Here is an 11,151-nt window from a genome sequence, read left to right as displayed (position 1 = left end):
TTTCTATTTTAGGAATCTGGCTGTGGTATGTAAAATACAGTTAAAACTGTCGTCTTTCAGTTTCCCTTAGTATGTGGAGAGGTATTGTGTGACAGAAGCAAGCCAGAAAGATTGACAAGTTCAATATGGTGGGAAAGCCTTGGGTTTGGACCCTGATAGTACTGGAGTTTGTTGCTGACATCATCTCTGACCTTGGGCAAGTAGTTTTATTTCACTGAGTCTTTGTTTCTTCACTTGTAAAATAAATACATTGATAATATTTACATTGCAAGTTTCTCATCAATAGTAGAGATAATTAATGCATCTACTATGGTGCCTGGTAATTAATGCATACTCAGTAAATGCTGGCTGGTAGGAGTGGCCAAGGTCCGAGTCATTTGTAATAGTTATCATTAATATTCAGGTGATATTATTTTGCTGTGGGTAAGTCATCAGTCATATATTCATGAATTATTATTTTCTTTTTAATTTCAGAGTCTTCTAAATCCAGTGCTTAGATGTGTGGGGGAGATAGCTCGGATGAGTGTTTTAGATGAGGTATGATGTGAGGAGTGGCATATGCCATTCAGGCTTTGATCAGGGAGACAGCAAGCAACTGTGGATTCTAGAATTCTGGAGGACACATCCTATCTAAGTGGGGCAGGTGTTACTAGCTTTCAACTATTTTTTTTAACCCCTTTACAACACAGAAGTCTTGGTGTTGACCATTCCTTTTATTACTTTTTTTCCTCAGAGAATCTAAAACTCTAAAAATGAAAAATATTCCCTTTAAATGTTTACAACAGATTCAAAAGTGTTGTGCACACCGAGTGTGAGGTTGGGACACAGCATCCCTACAGAACATGTTCAGCCTGTGGATGCCAGTTTGAAATCTTTCATATGTCTAGCAAAGTGCAATACATCTGTTAACTTACATAACATCCACCATTTGCTACCTGGGTATCAAATTTGTTTACATATAAACATATTTAAGCCTCTTAATTACCCTAGAAGATAGGTACTGATAATGACTATTATTTAATCAAATCCACTTTAAAGAGAAAGAAATTGAGGAAAAGGGAAATGAAATAACATTCCCACAGATCTCAGAGTTAGCGGTAGAACTGAGATTTGAACCCTGTAACCTGGCTAGAAAGTGTTTGCATTTAACCCTAGGGTAAACAGATTCAAGTAATAATTCCTCTTATTTATAGAAATCTTTTTTGTTTCTTTTTTAAATTTTTATGGGAATCACTTTTAAAATGAGGTCTCAAAAACGAAAATCTGTGTAAGACTTAAATGTTATTGTAAGGCACAAATCATTTAATAGCATTTATCGAATATGTTCAAGATGCTTGTCTTAAACAAGCAGTGATAAAGGTAAAGATATCTAAGTCAAGAGCTTTGTTTTTCAAGAGAAAATGCGTGACCACAGAAACTTCACAACATGTGATGGAGCTCCATAGAATGTCTCTAAGGTTTCTGGTATTGGAGGGGGAGCGTTAATTAGCATGTTAATGGATGTCTTCACAAATGTGATGGCATTTAAGCTTAATTCTAAAAATATTTCAGATTTCAACAGAGATGAAGGCACTAAGGATCATTATAAGCAGATACGTTGTGGTGGGAGAGAGAACACTTTAGCAGATAGAAGGAAATTTAAAGAATAGTTTAGTTATTCTGTAATTAGGGTTGTAGAGGACAGAGAAAGAAGAAGATGGAAAGATATCTGATGGCTATGAGTGTCTATTAATGTGTTCTCTGATATTCCCTATTGTTAACTATATGAAATCCCTAACTCTGTGTGCATACATGCATGTGTGTGCTCACACACACTCACACATACTCATACACAAAAACTTTTACTCTCATAAAAACAGTAACACCAAACAAACATCAAGTTTCCAGAAGGGCCCAAATATTTCAAACAACTCAGAAGGATAGGTTTTTGGAATGATTTACTCTTGGTGCCCCCATAACAGAATTGTGAACAATCAAAGAGAGAACCATAAAATGCTCTTTCCTTGTTTCGTTTGTAAAATAAAAGTCGTAGGAGATAGAGATATTTCAGACTGAGACTCTAGAAAGGAAGATAAATTTTAGTAGAAGGGGAAGAGATTATGGATGACCATGAGTGTGAGTGGAAAATTACTAGACTACTACCTAGACTGAATTATAATTCTTGCTTCTCTACAAGAGGAACACAAGGTCTTTGTGATCTATAGCAAGCACAATACTGTTTAGTTATTAAAATGATTTCAAACTTACAAATGGTAGGTTTTGAAATCAAATAGTCATGTTCAATGATTACCACTAAGTAGATGGAAGTTATTATTTTCCTTACTTTAAAAATATTTATTGTTATCTTAAATATATTCATGAAGTCTCAAGATGAACTAGCATAAAGCTGTTTGGACACAATGTGCAGTTACCTAACAGAAATAAACCAGTACTGAGGTGAGGTTCTCCTTAATGCTGACTCTTCAGGCTCCTGACTAATTCATCTCTTCAAGTAAATATGTTTTATGTATATAGGTTGTTTAGCACAGAGCAGGGCATGGAAAACTGCTTCATTCATTTACCTAAGATAGCAATATTACATGTTATCATTTCTATCAGCAGCAGCAGATCTCTTCTCAAGCTGCATTGGAAACCCATATCCTCAATTTATCCTGGCCATTAACCTCTCCTGAGATGGTGCTGGATTCATAAAGTCTGACAAGGCAGAGTTTGGACAATAACCCGTGGAAGGCCATTGAATTTCATCACCAATCACTGCAAATCTATTTATGTGCTGCCAAAGCCTTTAATTTACCATGTTAAATCACAACTGTAAAAATTGTCAAACCAAATTTTCCCCATCAACTGCAAGGCATTAAAAGACAAATTACATTTTTAAAGCACACATTTATTATTCTTTCTTAATTCTTTTTTTCCCCACCCCATTTTCCCCCAGGGGGTGGAAAGAGTGGTTCAAGAGAGGCCTGTCTTTGAAGTTATTTTAATCTTTATTCTATCTCGTCTCTTCCTAGACTCATTTAATCTACTTGATTTTTAAGTCATGATTATATCCTCCAGATACCAATTCATGACATCCTTCCAAAGAATTGTTCATTAAAATCTAATTTTTACCTTCTAATGCTGGCTTTTTAGCTAATGAAATCCACAGTAATTATAAATATCCATCTTACAAAACCTCAGAATTATTGGCATTTATATATAAAGTCAAACAGTGAGAGAATGATATTAGCATTGAAGTTAGCTCTTTTCCTTTTCATTTCAATGAAGTGAAGTGAGTATATATGTATAGTTATGTATATTTAAGTAAAAGAATTTCGTTTAGCTTCTTTCAATATTTTTACACTGTCATTAGAACTCTTTTGAATGGTACCCAAGGGATGCCACATCTAATTTAAACTTCATGGCAGGAAAGACATCAGGAAACTTCAGATTCATTATTTAGGGCGATGATCTGAAAAGACTGAGGAAAAGTTTCTGTGATATTGGGCTCTGATCTACCCAAGGTGCCCTGTACTGATAGATCCCCTTTAATTTTTTCTGAAGTATCAGTTGAAGTTTTATCAAAAGGACAAATCATTTGTGAAAAGTTGGAACGCTTCCCTGGCTCATGAGTTTAAGCCGTGCCTAAGCAAAACAATGCACTAAATTCCCCTGGTTCTAACAAAGTGAGAGAAAGAGGGCCTCACAGCATGACAGGGAAGAACTGATCAGCGTGCAGCCCGCACAGTCTGAGAATAAATATCAGATGAAGAAGGCCCATTAAATATGAATTCCACTGACACTCACTCTTGGAGGGAAGGATGGACATATTGTGTACAGTGGAAAGAGCAGCTTAACCAAGGATAAAGTGTTGAAAAGCAGTGAAGCCGTGACTCTAATCCAGGTCTGTTTGATGCCAAATTTAGTTAACGTGTACGAGTCTTCATTTCGTTATCTGCACAACAAGAATAATGCCTACCTTGATAGGACCCATCCAAAGGTTAGATGAGACATTACCCACGGTTTATTGAATGCTTTCTATATGCAGTTTACTATTTTCATTTAATACCAAGTGTGCCCTCGGGACTGGAATAGAAAATTAGATAGTGTTCTTTGGTGATTGAATACCACCGATAGCCTACCAGAACAAAGCAGTAAATGAAGCCCATTGTTCCCACTCAGATGGCCTTCAGTTTCTTTCCCTTAGTCTGGTGTGACAGCCTCATGCAAATGTGTACTTCGTATATCTTCCTTAGAGAAAATTGAACTGGAGACACAAATCTCTGAGCCCTTGCAACAAAGTTCTGTTTGGGGAGGGAAGTTGAGCTGATGTCAACATCAGTGGATTATAAGCAGTAAATTCAATAAAAATATGCTTTATTCTCCTAGCATAAAAGGCAAAAGACTTGTCCACATTAATGTATTTCCTCTTATTTTCACACCAAACAATGTAACATTTCTTGGCTTAACCTATCATTTTTTACTAAAACTTTAATGAAGGTTTACATTGGCTGACTGCTTCAACTCTTACATCAAGAAGCCCAGGGTCATTACAGATTGAATAAGTCCTTGAAGTAATAATTTGAATAATTATTTCTTTCTATTTAAGCATTAATAGAAAGCAAGAGTTATTTTTTTTAGGGATTTTTATTTATTAGGTTACACTGATTCATTAATTCAGAATCCATGATTTTAAGACCCATAGATTTTTTTTTTCATTTTCTTTTCTTTCTTTCTTTCTTTTCTTTCTTTCTTTTTTTTTTTTTGGTACTGGGGATTGAACTCAGGGGCACTTGACTACTGAGCCATACCCCAGAAGTATTTTGTATATTATTTAGAGACAGGGTGTCTCTGAGTTGTTCAGTGCCTCACCTTTTCTGAGACAGGCTTTGAACTAGTGATCCTTCTGCCTCAGCCTCAGGAACTGCTGGGATTATAGGTGTGTGCCACCATATTGAGTGAGACCCATAGATTTTTAAGGTTTTAGTATTTGGGGTTCACAGCAAGCAATGATTTTATTTATTAATTTAGCATATATTAGGTATTAATTATTGTGCAGCCAGAAATTTATGGGATAAAAACAATATGGAAATAAATTGTTCTTTTTGTTGTTGTTGTTGTTCTCCAATTTGTTAGAGATATTCATTAGATGTGATTAATAAGTAAAACTAAGCTGCTGGAGGACAGAGCAAATGCAGATGTAAGAAATATAATGCATTATTAAAAGCCATACTTACCACTTAATAAATGATAGCTATGTGCATTTATTACACAAATAAAACTCATATATTATCTTCACCACAGTTTAACAAGGAAGATACAGTTAATGCTTTTTTTCCTACAAGAAAAAAAAACAGAAATCATGAGTGATTATGTGTCTTGTCAAGGCCACTGGCCGAGTTAGAGGCAGAGGTAACACTGGGACCAGTCTGAGTGTTACAGAAAAGTGATCTGTCTACTTTTCTAGACTATCTCCTTCACATAGATAAAGTCAATCCCAAAACAAGGGGTCACAATATGGAGTGAAATTAGCCAGGAGGGGGTGTCTATTCTCTCTTTATATCCATGTGTCTATCTAGATTGCAAGTTCTAATGATGCTGTAATATTTGAAAGATAAGTTGTTTAATAATTTGCTTATCCTGATGCTGCAATGCATTTTTTCATAAATATTAAACTCCCTGGAGGACCAAGCACAGTGTTGCATGTCTGGAATCCCAACGACTCAGGAGATTGAGGCAGGAGGATTGCAAGTTCCAGACCAGCCTCAGTATCTTAGAATCTAAGCAACTCCACAAGTCTCTATCTCAAAGGGAAAAATAAAAAAAAAAAGGACTATGAATATGTGACTCAGTGGTGGAGTACCTGTGGGTTTAACCTCAGTATGAATAAATAAATAAATAAAATGCATGAGTAAATCCCTTGGAGTTCTATGGATTAGGAATATGAATTTGTTGATTGTATAAAGTGACAATACATCACTAGTTTAGTTGGGATACTGGTAAGGCCAAGAAGCTATTGAAATTACGTGGCTTAATTGTTCATTTTATAACAGAAGAACTGAAATCCAACAGTATTTTCAGTTCTGCACAGACATTTAGGATGGGGCTGAAAAAATTCGAAGGTCTTAAGAGACAAATGATACTTAACATGTTAGAGATTTTAGTGTGTCTACTCCCTCAATCCATCCCCATTCCCTTCTCCATTTTTACTCTGCAACTCTATTCTAGTGTGTTTATGCTGCTAAACAAACAACCCAAAACAAAAACAAGTGTGGACTTACAGTCCACTCAGCAGTGAAAAAGCCCTGAGCGCTGAGTCAAAAGGTTTGGTTGCAGTCAGGGCTCTGTCAACTAATAGCCTTGTGACATTGTGCAATCAACTTAAATTTTCTAGAATAATCATGTAATAGATACTGTTGGTTGTCTAAAGTCACTTTCCTTCTCTTTTTCCAGCTGACAAAAGACTCCTTAGCTTTAGGTACAAAGCTGGGCATGTGCTGGGAATGTTAAGGTCCTATTCCCAAATTTCCAATAATTCTCTGGGTCCTTTGAAAGTGAAGACAAAAGCTTTCTTTTCCAGCCAGGGCCGAAAGTACAGAGAACCAAGCATTCTCAGAAAAACAATCTTGCATGAGTCCCATGGAGCAAGGATATTGTGGTCAGGGGGCAATTAGGTGGGGGTGGAGGTGTTAGCTTCTATGTGAGTGGGCTTAAATGTGTGTTTGTGTGTGTGGGGGGGGGGCGGTAATTTCACATGGGGTATCTGAACAAAATGGGGTAAGGATGGGCTCATTTTCAAATCAGCCCATAACAGGAGGAAGGTGAACTCCAGCTTCAATTCCAGAGGACTAACTGCTTTTATTAAGGACTGTAGGATGATCACACTCTTCATTCTCTGTCATGGCTTTAGGGGAGCACATGTGACCTAAAAACAAAAAAGAGGAAGATGTGGGCTCTGATATTAGTTAAGTGTGTCTGCAAGGATTCCTGTTTTGAGATTTAATTCCATTTATGAGGGAATAAGAGGTTAGGAACTTAATCCAACTATGGTCTGTGGAGAGGGGGCCTTTGGGATGTGATTGGGATTAGACTGAGTCAATAGATTGGAGCCTCCATGATTACAACATTCATGCTCCCTGTCTCTTTTCATGTCTCTTCTCCTTGCTAATTGCCCTTGGGACTCAATTAGCAAGGATGTCATTGCTACATGTGGTTCCTTGACCTTGGACCTTCAGAACTCTGAGTCAAAATGAACTTAAAACAACAAAAGAATGATTTACCCCATCTGTGGCACTGTGTTAGAGACAACAGAAAATGGACTAATTAACGACTGAAGGACTTTGGGCGAATATTTTCAATCCAATGAAAAGAGAAAATGTAAGGAGGAAAATGACTATCACCATTCATTCTTACCTTTTCTGTACTGGAGGCTACCCTGTGGTCCAACGAAAATTGTTCTAGCAACTTTGAGAGTATGAATAGAGATATTAACAAACCTACATGTTAGAGTAGAAGGAAAAAACTATGATGGTTTTTCTTTCCCAACTTCAAACTACCTTACTTTATTGTTCTTCATAAAACTTATATATACATACATATGTATACATATATATATACATACATACATTTATATATGAGCATATAGAGAGATATTTTTATATCTCTTTTTTTCATGTTTCTCTTATCTTCAAATCCAAACACAAATGTAATAAAATTTGAAGAGATTAATGACTTTTTTGTTCCATGCTAAATCCCCAGTGGGACAAATGAATTTAATTACTATATAGATCTCTAGATTTCTTATAAGGTGAAATGGATAAGCCTGTATTATTTAAATGGATTTTACCCCGTGTTGCTATGTATTGACAAAATATTGCAATTTATATAATGTACAGCACAACATACTCTAAATCTATAAAATCTTATATAAAATGGTACCTTGTTTATTTGATGCCACTTGGACAATTAGTGAGACTGAGTATCTTTCTATTCTTGTACTTTCTACTTGTATCTACCTTATGTGAAGGATCTGCTGATTCCTTCTGCAAGTCAAGGTTTTATTTTTAGGAAGACAAGAAGAAGGACTGGGCATGTAGCTCAGTGGTAGAATTGCTGCCTACCATGTGCAAGTATGTGAGGCCCTGGGACTGATCACCACCACAAAAAAAATAATAAGACTTAAAAAATAATTTCCAAACTTATTGCATAATTTTCTTTTTTTCCCCTAGAATTCTAGACATCCATAGGAGAATCAACTAATTAGAATTATTATGCTAGGCAAAATTAAAAGAACATATAAATACTACAGTGAGACATTCTTGTTCTCAAAATGCTTATACTCAAGCTTAAAAGCAATCTGAATACATACACAGAATCAGAAAACAACAACAACAATAAATATGCAATGTATTCTCAATTATGTGAGAAAGCAATAAGAGCTACTCCTGTAGCAATCTATATTCATTCAGCTTTGTGCTTAATTTTCCTTATTAAATTAAAATATTTTTATTTACACATTTATTTTTGCCTCTTGCATATAAGAATTTTAAATCCTTCACCCATGCAGCCTAATATTTGCATTTCTGGCTGCTGGTAACTGCATCTCAGCACAGTGTAAGTTAACAGCGAATGAACAAGTGATCAAAGACATATCAATAGTTTGAAAAGAGTCCCAGAAAACTTGGTCTTAGGAATTGAAGATGGAGATTTAAAAAGGCAGAGTGGGGCTGGAGCTATGGCTCAGCGGTAGCGCACTAGACTAGCACGTGTAAGGCACTGGGTTCGATTCTCAGCACCACATATAAATAAATAAAGGTCTATCAACAACATATATATATATATATATATATATATATATATATATATATATTTTAAAAAAGGCAGATGGGAGTGAGGAATGTTACAGCATGGAGAACTTGATGATGTAATTCACTGAGCTGGGAATGACTATTGAGAGTTCATGGATCAGGAAGGCATGAGAACTTGACAAGGAAAGGATGTAGGTATAGAACAGAGAATAAAAGGGAAAGAGGTTCGGTAGGCAGAGATCACAGGAGTCCTGGAAATTCAGGATAAGAAATTGAAATCCACAGGTATTGCAAAATGGATAAAGAGCTTTGGACAGAGGTGTGACCATGGAGACAATGACTGAGCATGTGGATTGACCAGAGAGGGGCAGAGTGAGCAGAAAGACCATTTGGACAGATCCTGTGTGACTGGTGTCAGCAACAGAGCAGTAACATAATGGCTTCCAGTAATCTGACTTTATCATCTAAGGACCACCCTACAAAAGTTAGGCTGTCTGACAAAAGTAGATATATGCAACTCTATTGAGCTTTCAAAACTGAGGGAATCATTCATTCATTTATTCAATAGGCATTTCTTGAATATCATGTGCCGGGTGTATGGAATTTATTGGGATTCAAATGTTTGGAAATTGATTAGGGATTTAAAATTGAACCACTGTCTCAAAATGTTTAGCTCAAATCTCTAATTTTACCTCTAAAATTTTGAATAAAACACACTTCTTTTTGTAATTTCTTGGAATTGATTATGCCTTTAATACTATGGCACCAAGCTTTACTTGGTTGTATTATATTCTGATGGTATACTATCTTGGGTTCTATTAGAGACCTGACTGCTGGTTAAATCAATAGTAAATAGAGCTGATGTCATTCCAGAATATTTAATTTTCTGATAAAATTATAAAATTTCAGATGTAGTAATTCATTAAGTTCTGCAAAAATAGGGCTGGAGAGAGGAGATTAAAGTATGCATCATTTTACTCCTGCAGTTGAAGATGAAAAAATCTATCCCAAAGGTCATTATTAATCACTGTGTTGATTTCTTTTAGGGAAGGTAGACTGCTGTAGTATCTATTAAAATAATTCCATGAAAGAATATGTAAGCCAAGAGCCACTAACAATCTAGGAGAAGAACAAATACCTGAGGCTGCCCTGGATGACTCTGTGCTTCCAGAGATGTTGCTGCTTGGATTTGCAATGGCAGGAAATGGCAGGAAGGGCTGATTTCTAGTAACTAGAGGGAAATGGCTTAGTTAGGGAAGGAGTCATAAGACAGGGTAGCTATAGTTTGTTGGGGAGATCATATGGAATTAACAAGACTATCCTAGCCAGGGGTAAACATGAGATCACTATAACAATAATTATAATAGCATTTCGCTATGTTTATCATTTCAATAACAACTCCATTTTCCTCTAATTCTTTATTTTGATGAGGTCAAAAGTTAATTATATTTGCTTAATTTGTTGCTTTTCTGTTTTTTTCCCTCTCTGCACTGTTCTTGCATTACTTATAAGACTGGAGAAAATAGTTACAATGTATTTCAATCCAAATAGTAACTGAATGAAATCTCCAGGGGGCATCTTATATATTCACAAACTTTTATTTATATTTTGTTTTGTTTTTATTTCTCCTCAATTCCATCATTTTCTGCTGAGACCAGAAAATAACGTTCCTTCTTTCTCTGGTCCATGTCGTTGCTCACACTAACTTTCTTATTTGGCATTTTCTAATCCCGGATGCTAGGAAAGCTATTTCACTCTTCCACTTTTGACTGATTCTTTTACTCAGGTTACACAGTGGAACTACCTCATTTCTTTAAAGATTTTTAAAAAGTTCAGCAAGGCAGATTTTTTATTTTTACTGATTTTTATGAAAATCTAACTAAACTTCAGAGCAACTGAGCAATACATCTGTGAATGGTCAATGTTCTTCCCTATTTAAGATGAATCTTTAACTTTTACCACCATACCATTGTTCTTAGACCACCTTGTTGTTCCTCAAGATCTTTTTTCTGAGTTATTTCTTGGAAGCTACTGGATCTATTCTATAAATACACTTCTGGAAGAACTGAATCACCCATCTTCAGATATGGCCAGACAAATCTGCAACCTTGGGAGAAAATAGTTTAGTTTCCTATTAGGAGCACTCACTTCAACATATAGATGCCCAGTTATTAGTGTATTTTACTGCTACTGTATTTTTTTTTCATTGTGTAAAAGTATCTATATATAAATTTCAATGATACTCTTGTCACAGAAGCCCTGGGTAGTATTTTTCATATATAATGCATTTAATGTTAATTATTAAAATAATTGGCATCAGCTTTTGATTTTAGTATTTTAATAGTTTAATAAATTATGGTGATTT

The sequence above is a fragment of the Callospermophilus lateralis genome, chromosome 15 (assembly GCF_048772815.1).
Source record: "Callospermophilus lateralis isolate mCalLat2 chromosome 15, mCalLat2.hap1, whole genome shotgun sequence".
Lineage (NCBI taxonomy): Eukaryota > Metazoa > Chordata > Mammalia > Rodentia > Sciuridae > Callospermophilus > Callospermophilus lateralis.
Note: the sequence above shows the minus strand (reverse complement) of the source record.